The sequence below is a fragment of the Schistocerca gregaria genome, unplaced genomic scaffold, assembly GCF_023897955.1.
Source record: "Schistocerca gregaria isolate iqSchGreg1 unplaced genomic scaffold, iqSchGreg1.2 ptg000198l, whole genome shotgun sequence".
In the NCBI taxonomy this organism is placed as follows: Eukaryota; Metazoa; Arthropoda; class Insecta; order Orthoptera; family Acrididae; genus Schistocerca; species Schistocerca gregaria.
The window spans coordinates 11,274,777-11,290,581 of record NW_026061736.1 but is presented as its reverse complement, the minus strand read 5'-3'; positions in this window follow the sequence as shown (position 1 = coordinate 11,290,581).

Below are 15,805 nucleotides of genomic sequence, written 5' to 3'. Positions count from 1 at the left end.
ATGCGGCATCTTAAGGTCCTAGCTCATGTCGAAGGCTCCAATGCCAGCTAAAAACTCAATAATCGATACCTAATACTTGAATTGTACAACTTCTTACTGGCTATTACATCAACTTAGAAGCTTCGTCTGTGTTCTAATATGGTGCTTTTAGTGTCTCCGCATACCGCAATACGTGACACAGCTTTGCAGACGTTAAGTACAGCCGTTTCAGAGAGAGGAGCGGCCAATGTTACGATCTGGCTATAAGTCGATTCGATAACAAATGACGAAACCGGACGGATTTCTCTGGTATTAACTACATATGAACACTTTTCACATTCTCCCGTGCAACTCGGCTGCTAGTCCTCGTTTCATGCAGAATCTCAAGGTAATAGCTCATGTCCTAGGCACCGAAGCCAGCTAAAAAGTCAATAATCGATAACTAAAACTTGAATTGTACTACTTCTTACAGGCTATTACATTAACTTAGAAGCTTCATCTGTGTTCTACTATGGTGCTTTTAGTGTCTCCGCATGCCGCAGCACGCGACATAGCTTTGCAACGATAATTACAACCGTTTCAAAGAGAAGAGCGGACAATGTGACGATTTGGCTTTAAGTCGTTTCGATAACAAGTGACGAAAACGGACGGGTTTCTAAGGTTTTTACTATATATGAACACTTTTCACATTCTCCCTTGCAACTCGGCTGCCATTCCTCCTTTCATGCAGAATCTCCAGGTAATAGTTCATGTCCAAGGTATTTATGCCAGTTAAAAAGTCAATAATCGATACTTAATACTTGAATTGTACTACATCTTACTGGCGATTACATCAACTTAGAAGCTTCATCTGTGTTCTACTATGGTGCTTTTAGTGTCTCCGCATACAGCAATACGTGACATAGCTTTGCAGACGATAAGTACAGTTGTTTCAGTGAGAAGAGCGGCCAATGTTACGATCTGGCTTTAAGTCGATTCGATTACAAATGACGCAAACGGACGGATTACTCAGGTTTTTACTACATATGAACACTTTTCACATTCTCCCGTGCAACTCGGCTGCTAGTCCCCCTTTCATGCAGAATCTTAAGGTCCTAGCTCATGTCAAAGGCACCAATGCCAGCTAAAAAGTCAATAATCGATACCTAGTACTTGAATTGTACTACTTCTTACTGGCTATTATATCAACTTAGAAGCTTCATCTGTGTTCTACTATGGTGCTTTCAGTGTCTCTGCATACCGCAGCACGCGACATAGCTTTGCGGACGATAAGTACATCCGTTTCAGATAGAAGAGTTGCCAATGTGACGATATTTCTTTAAGTCGATTCGATAACAAATGACGAAAACGGACGGATTTCTCAGGTATTTACTACATATGAACACTTTTCACATTCTCCCGTCCAACTCGGCTGCTAATCCTCCTTTCATGCGGCATCTTAAGGTCCTAGCTCATGTCGAAGGCACCAATGCCAGCTAAAAACTCAATAATCGATACCTAATACTTGAATTGTACAACTTCTTACTGGCTATTACATCAACTTAGAAGCTTCGTCTGTGTTCTAATATGGTGCTTTTAGTGTCTCCGCATACCGCAATACGTGACACTGCTTTGCAGACGTTAAGTACAGCTGTTTCAGAGAGAGGAGCGGCCAATGTTACAATCTGGCTATAAGTCGATTCGATAACAAATGACGAAAACGGACGGATTTCTCTGGTATTAACTACATATGAACACTTTTCACATTCTCCCGTGCAACTCGGCTGCTAGTCCTCGTTTCATGCAGAATCTCAAGGTAATAGCTTATGTCCAAGGCACCGAAGCCAGCTAAAAAGTCAATAATCGATAACTAAAACTTGAATTGTACTACTTCTTACTGGCTATTACATTAACTTAGAAGCTTCATCTGTGTTCTACTATGGTGCTTTTAGTGTCTCCGCATGCCGCAGCACGCGACATAGCTTTGCAACGATAATTACAACCGTTTCAAAGAGAAGAGCGGCCAATGTGACGATTTGGCTTTAAGTCGTTTCGATAACAAATGACGAAAACGGACGGGTTTCTAAGGTTTTTACTACATATGAACACTTTTCACATTCTCCCTTGCAACTCGGCTGCCATTCCTCCTTCCATGCATAATCTCAAGGTAATAGTTCATGTCCAAGGTATTAATGCCAGCTAAAAAGTCAATAATCGATACCTAATACTTGAATTGTACTACATCTTACTGGCTATTACATCAACTTAGAAGCTTCATCTGTGTTCTACTATGGTGCTTTTAGTGTCTCCGCATACAGCAATACGTGACATAGCTTTGCAGACGATAAGTACAGTTGTTTCAGAGAGAAGAGCGGCCAATGTTACGATCTGGCTTTAAGTCGATTCGATTACAAATGACGCAAACGGACGGATTACTCAGGTTTTTACTACATATGAACACTATTCACATTCTCCCGAGCAACTCGGCTGCTAATCCTCCTTTCATGCAGAATCTTAAGGTCCTAGCTTATGTCAAAGGCACCAATGCCAGCTAAAAAGTCAATAATCGATACCTAATACTTGAATTTTACTACTTCTAACTGGCTATTACATCAACTTAGAAGCTTCATCTGTGTTCTACTATGGTGCTTTTAGTGTATCCGCATACCGCAATACGTGACATAGCTTTGCAGACGATAAGTACACCTGTTTCAGAGAGAAGAGCGGCCAATGTTACGATTTGGCTTTAAGTCGATTCGATAACAAATGACGAAAACGGACTGATTTCTCAGGTATTTGCTACATTTGAACACTTTTCACATTCTCCCATGCAACTCGGCTGCTAGTCCTCCTTTCATGCAGAACCTCAAGGTAATAGCGCATGTCCAAGGCACCAAAGCCAGCTAAAAATCAATAATCGATAACTAAAACTTGAATTGTAGTACTTCTTACTGGCTATTACATCAGCTTAGAAACTTCATCTGTGTTCTACTATGGTGCTTTTAGTGTCTCCGCATACCGCAGCACGAGATATAGCTTTGCAGACGATAAGAACAACCGTTTCAGAGAGAAGATTGGCCAATGTGACGATCTGGCTTTAAGTCGATTCGATAACAAATGACGAAAACGGACGGATTTCTCAGGTTTTTACTACATATGAACACTTTTCACATTCTCCCTTCCAACTCGACTGCTAATAATCCTTTCATGCAGAATCTTAAGGTCCTAGCTCATGTCAAAGGCACCAAAGCCAGTTAAATGTCAATAATCGATACCTAAAACTTGAATTGTACTACTTCTTACAGGCTATTATATCAACTTAGAAGCTTCATCTGTGTTCTACTATAGTGCTTTTAGTGTCTCCGCATACCGCAGCACGCGACATAGCTTTGCAGACGATAAGTACAACCGTTTCAGAGAGTAGAGTTCCCAATGTGACGATCTTTCTTGAAGTCGATTCGATAACAAATGACGAAAACGGACGGATTTCTCAGGTTTTTACGACATATGAAAACTTTTCATCTTCTCCCGTGCAACTCGGCTGCTAGTCCTCCTTTCATGCAGAACCTCAAGGTAATAGCGCATGTCCAAGGCACCAAAGCCAGCTAAAAATCAATAATCGATAACTAAAACTTGAATTTTACTACTTCTTACTGGCTATTACATCATCTTAGAAACTTCATCTGTGTTCTACTATGGTGCTTTTAGTGTCTCCGCATACCGCAGCACGCGACATAACTTTGCAGACGATAAGTACAACCGTTTCAGAGTGAAGAGTTTATAATGTGACGATCTGGCTTTAAGTCGATTCGATAACAAATGACGAAAACGGACGGATTTCTCATGTTTTTACTACTTACGAACACTTTTCACATTCTCCCATGCAAATCGGGTTCTACTACTCCTTTCATGCAGAATCTCAAGGTAATAGTTCATGTCCAAGGCACCAAAGACAGCTAAAATGTCAATAATCGATACCTAGTACTTGAATAGTACTACTTCTTACTGGCTATTACATCAACTTAGAAGCTCCATCTGTGTTCTACTATGGTGCTTTTAGTGTCTCCGCATTCCGCAGCACGAGACATAGCTTTGCAGACGATAAATGTAACCGTTTCATACAGAAGAGCGGTCAATGTGACGATCTGGCTTTAAGTCGATTCGATAACAAATGACGAAAACGGATGGATTTCTCAGGTTTTTACTACATATGAACACTTTTCACATTCTCCCGTGCAACTCGGCTGCTAATCCTCTTTTCATGCAGAATCTTAAGGTCCTAGCTTATGTCAAAGGCACCAATGCCAGCTAAAAAGTCAATAATCGATACCTAATACTTGAATTTTACTACTTCTAACTGGCTATTACATCAACTTAGAAGCTTCATCTGTGTTCTACTATGGTCCGTTTAGTGTATCCGCATACCGCAATACGTGACATAGCTTTGCAGACGATAAGTACACCTGTTTCAGAGAGAAGAGCGGCCAATGTTACGATCTGGCTTTAAGTCGATTCGATAACAAATGACGAAAACGGACGGATTTCTCAGGTATTTGCTACATTTGAACACTTTTCACATTCTCCCATGCAACTCGGCTGCTAGTCCTCCTTTCATGCAGAACCTCAATGTAATAGCGCATGTCCAAGGCACCAAAGCCAGCTAAAAATCAATAATCGATAACTAAAACTTGAATTGTAGTACTTCTTACTGGCTATTACATCAGCTTAGAAACTTCATCTGTGTTCTACTATGGTGCTTTTAGTGTCTCCGCATACCGCAATACGTGACATAGTTTTGCAGACGATAAGTACAGCTGTTTCAGAGAGAAGAGCGGTCAATGTTACGATCTGGCTTTAAGCCGATTCGATAACAAATGACGAAATCGGACGGATTTCTCAGGTATTTACTACATATGAACACTTTTCACATTCTCCCGTGCAACTCGGCTGCTAATCCTCCTTTCATGCAGCATCTTAAGGTCCTAGCTCATGTCAAAGGCACCAATGCCAGCTAAAAAGTTAATAATCGATACCTAATACTTGAATTGTACTACTTTTTACTGGCTATTACATCAACTTGGAAGCTTCGTCTGTGTTCTACTATGGTGCTTTTAGTGTGTCCGCATACCGCAGCACGCGACATAGCTTTGCAGACGATAAGTACAACCGTTTCTGAGAGAAGAGCGGCCAATGTGACGATCTGGCTTTCAGTCGATTCGATAACAAATGACGGAAACGGACGGATTTCTCAGGTTTTTACTATATACGAACACTTTTCACATTCTCCAGTGCAACGCGGCTGCTAGTCCTCCTTTCATGCAAAATCTTAAGTTCCTGGCTCATGTCCAAGGCAGGAAAGAAGGCTTAAAAGTCAATGATCGATACCCAAAACTTGAATTGTACTACTTCTTACTGGCTATTACATCAACTTAGAAGCTTCATCTCTGCTCTACTATGGTGCTTTCAGTGTCTCTGCATACCGCAGCACGCGACATAGCTTTACAGACGATAAGTACATCCGTTTCAGATAGAAGAGTTGCCAATGTGACGATATTTCTTTAAGTCGATTCGATAACAAATGACGAAAACGGACGGATTTCTCAGGTTTTTACTACATATGAACACATTTCACATTCTCCCGTGCAACTCGGCTCCTACTCCTCCTTTCATGCAGATTCTTAAGGTCCTAGCTCATATCCAAGGCACCAAAGAAGGGTAAAAAGTCAATACTCGATTCCTAAATCTTGAATTGTAATACTTCTTACTGGCTATTACATCAACGTAGAAGCTTCATCTGTGTTCTACTATGGTGCTTTTAGTGTCGTCGCATTCCGCAGCACGCGACATAGCTTTGCAGACGATAAATGTAATCGTTTCAGACAGAAGAGCGGTCAATGTGACGATCTGGCTTTAAGTCGATTCGATAACAAACGACGAAAACAGACGGATTTCTCAGGTATTTACTACATATGAACAATTTTCACATTCTCCCTTGCAACTCGGCTGCTAATCCTCCTTTCATGCAGAATCTTAAGGTCCTAGCATATGTCAAAGGCACCAATGCCAGCTAAAAAGTCAATAATCGATACCTAATACTTGAATTGTACTACTTCTTACTGGCTATTACATCAACTTAGAAGCTTCGTCTGTGTTCTAATATGGTGCTTTTAGTGTCTCCGCATACCGCAAAACGTGACACAGCTTTGCAGACGTTAAGTAGAGCTGTTTCAGAGAGAGGAGCGGCCAATGTTACGATCTGGCTTTAAGTCGATTCGATTACAAATGACGCAAACGGACGGATTACTCAGGTTTTTACTACATATGAACACTTTTCACATTCTCCCATGCAACTCGACTGCTACTCCTCCATTCATGCAGATTCTTAAGGTCTTAGCTCATGTCCAAGGCACCAAAGAAGGGAAAAAACTCAATAATCGATACCCAAAACTTGAATTGTACTACTTCTTACTGGCTATTACATCAACTAAGAAGATTCTTCTGTGTTCTACTATAGTGCTTTTAGTGTCTCCGCATTCCGCAGCACGAGACATAGCTTTGCAGACGATAAATGTAACCGTTTCATACAGAAGAGCGGTCAATGTGACGATCTGGCTTTAAGTCGATTCGATAACAAATGACGAAAACGGACGGATTTCTCAGGTTTTTACTACATATGAACACTTTTCACATTCTCATTTGCAATTGGACTGCTAATCCTCCTTCCATGCAGAATCTTAAGGTCCTAGCTCATGTCAAAGGCACCAAAGCCAGCTAAAAAGTCAATAATCGATACCTAAAACTTGAATTGTACTACTTCTTACTGGCTATTATATCAACTTAGAAGCTTCATCTGTGTTCTACTATAGTGCTTTTAGTGTCTCCGCATACCGCAGCACGCGACATAGCTTTGCAGACGATAAGTACAACCGTTTCAGAGAGTAGAGTTCCCAATGTGACGATCTTTCTTGAAGTCGATTCGATAACAAATGACGAAAACGGACGGATTTCTCAGGTTTTTACTACATATGAACACTATTCACATTCTCACGTGCAACTCGGCTGCTAGTCCTCCTTCCATGCAGAATCTCAAGGTAATAGCTCATGTCCAAGGCACCAAAGCCAGCTAAATAGTCAATAATCGATACCTAGTACTTGAATTGTACTGCTTCTTCTTGGCTATTACATCAACTGAGAAGCTTTATCTGTGTTCTACTATGGTGCTTTTAGTGTCTCCGCATATCGCAATACGTGACATAGTTTTGCAGACGATAAGTACAGCTGTTTCAGAGAGAAGAGCGGTCAATGTTACGATCTGGCTTTAAGCCGATTCGATAACAAAAGACGAAATCGGACGGATTTCTCAGGTATTTACTACATATGAACACTTTTCACATTCTCCCGTGCAACTCGGCTGCTAATCCTCCTTTCATGCAGCATCTTAAGGTCCTAGCTCATGTCAAAGGCACCAATGCCAGCTAAAAAGTCAATAATCGATACCTAATACTTGAATTGTACTACTTCTTATTGGCTATTACATCAACTTGGAAGCTTCGTCTGTGTTCTACTATGGTGCTTTTAGTGTGTCCGCATACCACAGCACGCGACATAGCTTTGCAGACGATAAGTACAGCTGTTTCAGAGAGAAGAGTGGCCAATGTTACGATCTGGCTTTAAGTCGATTCGATAACAAATTACGAAAACGGACGGATTTCTCAGGTTTTTACTACATATGAACACTTTTCACATTCTCCAGTGCAACGCGGCTGCTAGTCCTCCTTTCATGCAAAATCTTAAGTTCCTGGCTCATGTCCAAGGCAGGAAAGAAGGCTTAAAAGTCAATGATCAATACCTAAAACTTGAATTGTACTACTTGTTGCTGGCTATTACATCAACTTAGAAGCTTCATCTGTGTTCTACTATGTTGCTTTCAGTGTCTCTGCATACCACAGCACGCGACATAGCTATGCAGACGATAAGTACATCCGTTTCAGAGAGAAGAGTTGCCAATGTGACGATATTTCTTTAAGTCGATTCGATAACAAATGACGAAAACGGACGGATTTCTCAGGTTTTTACTACATATGAACACATTTCACATTCTCCCGTGCAACTCGGCTTCTACTCCTCCTTTCATGCAGATTCTTAAGGTCGTAGCTCATATCCAAGGCACCAAAGAAGGGTAAAAAGTCAATAATCGATACCTAAATCTTGAATTGTACTACTTCTTACTGGCTATTACATCAACTTAGAAGCTTCATCTGTGTTCTACTATGGTGCTTTTAGTGTCACCGCATTCCGCAGCACGCGACATAGCTTTGCAGACGATAAATGTAATCGTTTCAGACAGAAGAGCGGTCAATGTGACGATCTGGCTTTAAGTCGATTCGATAACAAACGACGAAAACAGACGGATTTCTCAAGTATTTACTACATATGAACACTTTTCACATTCTCCCGTGCAACTCGGCTGCTAATCCTCCTTTCATGCAGAATCTTAAGGTCCTAGCATATGTCAAAGGCACCAATGCCAGCTAAAAAGTCAATAATCGATACCTAATACTTGAATTGTACTACTTCTTGCTGGCTATTACATCAACTTAGAAGCTTCATCTGTGTTCTACTATGGTGCTTTTCGTGTCTCCGCATACCGCAATACCTGACATGGCTTTGCAGACGATAAGTACAGCTGTTTCAGAGAGAAGAGCGGCCAATGTTACGATCTGGCTTTGAGTCGATTCGATAGCTATTGACGAAATCGGACGGATTTCTCAGTATTTTACTACATATGAACACTTTTCACATTCTCCCTTGCAATTCGACTGCTAATCCTCCTTTCATGCAGAATCTTATGGTCCTAGCTCATGTCAAAGGCACCAAAGCCAGCTAAAAAGTCAATAATCGATACCTAAAACTTGAATTGTACTACTTCTTACTGGCTATTATATCAACTTAGAAGCTTCATCTGTGTTCTACTATAGTGCTTTTAGTGTCTCCGCATACCGCAGCACGCGACATAGCTTTGCAGACGATAAGTACAACCGTTTCAGATAGAAGAGTTGCCAATGTGACGATATTTCTTGAAGTCGATTCGATAACAAATGACGAAAACGGACGGATTTCTCAGGTTTTTACTACATATGAACACTATTCACATTCTCACGTGCAACTCGGCTGCTAGTCCTCCTTCCATGCAGAAACTCAAGGTAATAGCTCATGTCCAAGGCACCAAAGCCAGCTAAATAGTCAATAATCGATACCTAGTACTTGAATTGTACTACTTCTTACTGGCTATTACATCAACTTAGAAGCTTTATCTGTGTTCTACTATGGTGCTTTTAGTGTGTCTCCGCATACCGCAATACGTGACATAGTTTTGCAGACGATAAGTACAGCTGTTTCAGAGAGAAGAGCGGTCAATGTTACGATCTGGCTTTAAGCCGATTCGATAACAAATGACGAAATCGGACGGATTTCTCAGGTATTTACTACATATGAACACTTTTCACATTCTCCCGTGCAACTCGGCTGCTAATCCTCCTTTCATGCAGCATCTTAAGGTCCTAGCTCATGTCAAAGGCACCAATGCCAGCTAAAAAGTCAATAATCGATACCTAATACTTGAATTGTACTACTTCTTACTGGCTATTGCATCAACTTGGAAGCTTCGTCTGTGTTCTACTATGGTGCTTTTAGTGTGTCCGCATACCGCAGCACGCGACATAGCTTTGCAGACGATAAGTACAACCGTTTCAGAGAGAAGAGCGGCCAATGTGACGATCTGGCTTTCAGTCGATTCGATAACAAATGACGAAAACGGACGGATTTCTCAGGTTTTTACTACATATGAACACTTTTCATCTTCTCCCATGCAACTCGGATGCTACTCCTCCTTTCATGCAGATTCTTAAGGTCCTAGCTCATGTCCAAGGCAGCAAAAAAGGGTAAAAAGTCAATAATCGATACCTAAAACGTGAATTGTACTACTTCTTACTGGATATTACATCAACTTAGAAGCTTCATCTGTGTTCTACTATGGTGCTTTTAGTGTCTCCGCATACCGCAGCACTCGACATAGCTTCGCAACGATAATTACAACCGCTTCAGAGAGAAGAGCGGCCAATGTGACGATCTGGCTTTAAGTCGATTCGATAACAAATGATCGAAAACGGACGGGTTTCTCAGGTTTTTACTACATATGAACACTTTTCACATTCTCCCGTGCAACTCTGCTGCCTGTCCTCCTTTCATGCAGCATCTTAAGGTCCTAGCTCATGTCAAAGGCACCAATGCCAGCTAAAAAGTCAATAATCGATACCTAATACTTGAATTGTACTACTTCTTACTGGCTATTGCATCAACTTGGAAGCTTCGTCTGTGTTCTACTATGGTGCTTTTAGTGTGTCCGCATACCGCAGCACGCGACATAGCTTTGCAGACGATAAGTACAACCGTTCCAGAGAGAAGAGCGGCCAATGTGACGATCTGGCTTTCAGTCGATTCGATAACAAATGACGAAAACGGACGGATTTCTCAGGTTTTTACTACATATGAACACTTTTCACATTCTCCAGTGCAACGCGGCTGCTAGTCCTCCTTTCATGCAAAATCTTAAGTTCCTGGCTCATGTCCAAGGCAGGAAAGAAGGCTTAAAAGTCAATGATCGATACCTAAAACTTGAATTGTACTACTTCTTACTTGCTATTACATCAACTTAGAAGCTTCATCTGTGTTCTACTATGGTGCTTTTAGTGTCTCCGCATACCGCAACACTCGACATAGCTTTGCAACGATAATTACAACCGTTTCAGAGAGAAGAGCGGCCAATGTGACGATCTGGCTTTAAGTCGATTCGATAACAAATGATCGAAAACGGACGGGTTTCTCAGGTTTTTACTACATATGAACACTTTTCACATTCTCCCGTGCAACTCTGCTGCCTGTCCTCCTTTCATGCAGAATCTTAAAGTCCTAGCTCATATCCAAGGCACCAAAGCCAGCTAAAAAGTCAATAATCGATACCTAAAACTTGAATTGTACTACTACTTTCTGGCTATTATATCAACTTAGAAGTTTCATCTGTGTTCTACTATGGTGCTTTTAGTGTCTCCGCATACCGCAGCACGCGACATAGCTTTGCAGACGATAAATGTAACCGTTTCAGACAAAAGAGCGGTCAATCTGACAATCTGGCTTTAAGTCGATTCGATAACAAAAGACGAAAACGTACGGTTTTCTCAGGTTTTTACTACATATGAACACTTTTCACATTCTCCCGTGCAACGCGGCTGCTAGTTCTCCATTCATGCAAAATCTTAAGTTCCTGGCTCATGTCCAAGGCACCAAAGAAGGCTAAAAAGTCAATAATCCATACCTAATACTTGAATTGAACTACTTCTTACTGGCTATTACATCAACTTAGAAGCTTCATCTGTGTTCTACTATGGTGCTTTTAGTGTCTCCGCATACCGCAATACGCGACATAGCTTTGCAGACGATAAGTACAACCGTTTCAGAGAGAAGAGCGGCCAATGTGACGATCTGGCTTTAAGTCGATTCGATAACAAATGACGAAAACGGACGGATTTCTCAGGTTTTTACTACATATGAACACTTTTCACATTCTCCCATGCAACGCGGCTGCTACTCCTCCTTTCATGCAGAATCGTAAGGTCCTAGCTCATGTCCAAGGCACAAAAGCCAGCTAATAAGTCAATAATCGATACCTAAAACTTGAATTGTACTACTTCTTACTGGGTATTATATAAACTTAGAAGCTTCATCTGTGTTCTACTATGGTGCTTTTAGTGTCTCCGCATACCGCGGCACGCGACATATCTTTGCAGACGATAAGTAAACCGTTTCAAAGAGAAGAGTTCCCAATGTTACGATTTTTCTTTAAGTCGATTCGATAACAAATGACGAAAACGGACGGATTACTCAGGTTTTTACTACATATGAACACTTTTCACATTCTCCCGTGCAACTCAACTGCTAATCCTCCTTTCATGCAGAGTCTTAAGGTTCTAGCTCATGTCAAAGGCATCAATGCCAGCTAAAAAGTCAATAATCGATACCTAATACTTGAATTGTACTACTTCTTACTGGCTATTACATTAACTTAGAAGCTTCATCTGTGATCTACTATGGTGCTTTTAGTGTCTCCGCATACCGCAGCACGCGACATAGCTTTCAGACGATAAGTACAATCGTTTCAGAGAGAAGAGCGGCCAATGTGACGATCTGGCTTTAAGTCGATTCGATAACAAAAGACGAAAACGGACGGATTTCTCAGGTTTTTACTACATACGAACACTTTTCACATTCTCCCATGCAACTCGGCTGCTACTGCTCCTTTCATGCAGATTCTTAAGGTCCTAGCTCATATCCAAGGCACCAAAGAAGGGTAAAAAGTCAATAATCGATACCTAAAACTTGAAATGTACTACTTCTAACTGGCTATTACATCAACTTAGAAACTTCATCTGTGTTCTACTATGGTGCTTTTAGTGTCACCGCATTCCGCAGCACGTGTCATAGCTTTGCAGACGATAAATGTAACCGTTTCAGACAGAAGAGCGGTCAATGTGACGATCTGGCTTTAAGTCGATTCGATAACAAACGACGAAAAGAGACGGACTTCTCAGGTACTTACTACATATGAACACTTTTCACATTCTCCCTTGAAACTCGGCTGCTAATCCTCCTTTCATGCAGAATCTTAAGGTCCTAGCATATGTCAAAGGCACCAATGCCAGCTAAAAAGTCAATAATCGATACCTAATACTTGAATTGTACTACTTCTTACTGGCTATTACATCAACTTAGAAGCTTCATCTGTGTTCTACTATGGTGCTTTTCGTGTCTCCGCATACCGCAATACCTGACATGGCTTTGCAGACGATAAGTACACCTGTTTCAGAGAGAAGAGCGGCCAATGTTACGATCTGGCTTTAAGTCGATTCGAGAGCAAATGACGAAAACGGACGGATTTCTCAGGTATTTACTACATATGAACACTTTTCACATTCTCCCGTGCAACTCGGCTGCTAGTCCTGCTTTCATGCAGAATCATAAGGTCCTAGCTCAAGTCAAAGGCACCAATGCCAGCTAAAAAGTCAATAATCGATACCTAATACTTGAATTGTACTACTTCTTACTGGCTATTACATCAACTTAGAAGCTTCATCTGTGTTCTACTATGGTGGTTTTAGTGTCTCCGCATACCGCAATACGTGACATAGTTTTGCACACGATAAGTACAGCCGTTTCAGAGAGAAGAGCGGCCAATGTTACGATCTGGCTTTAAGTCGATTCGATAACAAATTTCGAAAACGGACGGATTTCTCAGGTTTTTACTATATATGAACACTTTTCACATTCTCCAGTGCAACGCGGCTGCTAGTCCTCCTTTCATGCAAAATCTTAAGTTCCTGGCTCATGTCCAAGGCAGGAAAGAAGGCTTAAAAGTCCATGATCGTTACCTAAAACTTGAATTGTACTACTACTTACTGGCTATTACATCAACTTAGAAGCTTCATCTGTGTTCTACTATGGTGCTTTCAGTGTCTCTGCATACCGCAGCACGCGACATAGCTTTGCAGACGATAAGTACATCCGTTTCAGAGAGAAGAGTTGCCAATGTGACGATATTTCTTTAAGTCGATTCGATAACAAATGACGAAAACGGACTGATTTCTAAGGTTTTTACTACATATGAACACATTTCACATTCTCCCGTGCAACTCGGCTTCTACTCCTCCTTTCATGCAGATTCTTAAGTTCCTAGCTCATATCCAAAGCACCATAGAAGGGTAAAAAGTCAATAATCGATACCTAAATCTTGAATTGTACTACTACTTTCTGGCTATTATATCAACTTAGAAGTTTCATCTGTGTTCTACTATGGTGCTTTTAGTGTCTCCGCATACCGCAGCACGCGACATAGCTTTGCAGACGATAAATGTAACCGTTTCAGACAAAAGAGCGGTCAATCTGACAATCTGGCTTTAAGTCGATTCGATAACAAAAGACGAAAACGTACGGTTTTCTCAGGTTTTTACTACATATGAACACTTTTCACATTCTCCCGTGCAACGCGGCTGCTAGTCCTCCATTCATGCAAAATCTTAAGTTCCTGGCTCATGTCCAAGGCACCAAAGAAGGCTAAAAAGTCAATAATCCATACCTAATACTTGAATTGAACTACTTCTTACTGGCTATTACATCAACTTAGAAGCTTCATCTGTGTTCTACTATGGTGCTTTTAGTGTCTCCGCATACCGCAATACGCGACATAGCTTTGCAGACAATAAGTACAACCGTTTCAGAGAGAAGAGCGGCCAATGTGATGATCTGGCTTTAAGTCGATCCGATAACAAATGACGAAAACGGACGGATTTCTCAGGTTTTTACTACATATGAACACTTTTCACATTCTCCCATGCAACGCGGCTGCTACTCCTCCTTTCATGCAGAATCTTAAGGTCCTAGCTCATGTCCAAGGCACAAAAGCCAGCTAAAAAGTCAATAATCGATACCTAAAACTTGAATTGTACTACTTCTTACTGGGTATTATATAAACTTAGAAGCTTCATCTGTGTTCTACTATGGTGCTTTTCGTGTCTCCGCATACCGCAGCACGCGACATAGCTTTCAGACGATAAGTACAATCGTTTCAGAGAGAAGAGCGGCCAATGTGACGATCTGGCTTTAAGTCGATTCGATAACAAAAGACGAAAACGGACGGATTTCTCAGGTTTTTACTACATACGAACACTTTTCACATTCTCCCATGCAACTCGGCTGCTACTGCTCCTTTCGTGCAGATTCTTAAGGTCCTAGCTCATATCCAAGGCACCAAAGAAGGGTAAAAAGTCAATAATCGATACCTAAAACTTGAATTGTACTACTTCTTACTGGCTATTACATCAACTTAGAAACTTCATCTGTGTTCTACTATGGTGCTTTTAGTGTCACCGCATTCCGCAGCACGTGTCATAGCTTTGCAGACGATAAATGCAACCGTTTCAGACAGAAGAGCGGTCAATGTGACGATCTGGCTTTAAGTCGATTCGATAACAAACGCAGAAAAGAGACGGACTTCTCAGGTATTTACTACATATGAACACTTTTCACATTCTCCCTTGAAACTCGGCTGCTAATCCTCCTTTCAATCAGAATCTTAAGGTCCTAGCATATGTCAAAGGCACCAATGCCAGCTAAAAAGTCAATAATCGATACCTAATACTTGAATTGTACTACTTCTTACTGGCTATTACGTCAACTTAGAAGCTTCATCTGTGTTCTACTATGGTGCTTTTCGTGTCTCCGCATACCGCAATACCTGACATGGCTTTGCAGACGATAAGTACACCTGTTTCAGAGAGAAGAGCGGCCAATGTTACGATCTGGCTTTAAGTCGATTCGAGAGCTAATGACGAAAACGGACGGATTTCTCAGGTATTTACTACATATGAACACTTTTCACATTCTCCCGTGCAACTCGGCTGCTAGTCCTCCTTTCATGCAGAATCTCAAGGTAATAGCTCTTGTCCAAGGCACCAAAGACAGCTAAAAAGTCAATAATCGATACCTAAAACTTGAATTGTACTACTTCTTACTGGCTATTACATCAACTTAGAAACTTCATCTGTGTTCTACTATGGTGCTTTTAGTGTCTCCGCATACCGCAGCACTCGAAATAGCTTTCAGACGATAAGTACAACCGTTTCAGAGAGAAGAGCGGCGAATGTGACGATCTGGCTTTAAGTCGATTCGATAACAAAAGACGAAAACGGACGGATTTCTCAGGTTTTTACTACATATGAACACTTTTCACATTCTCCCG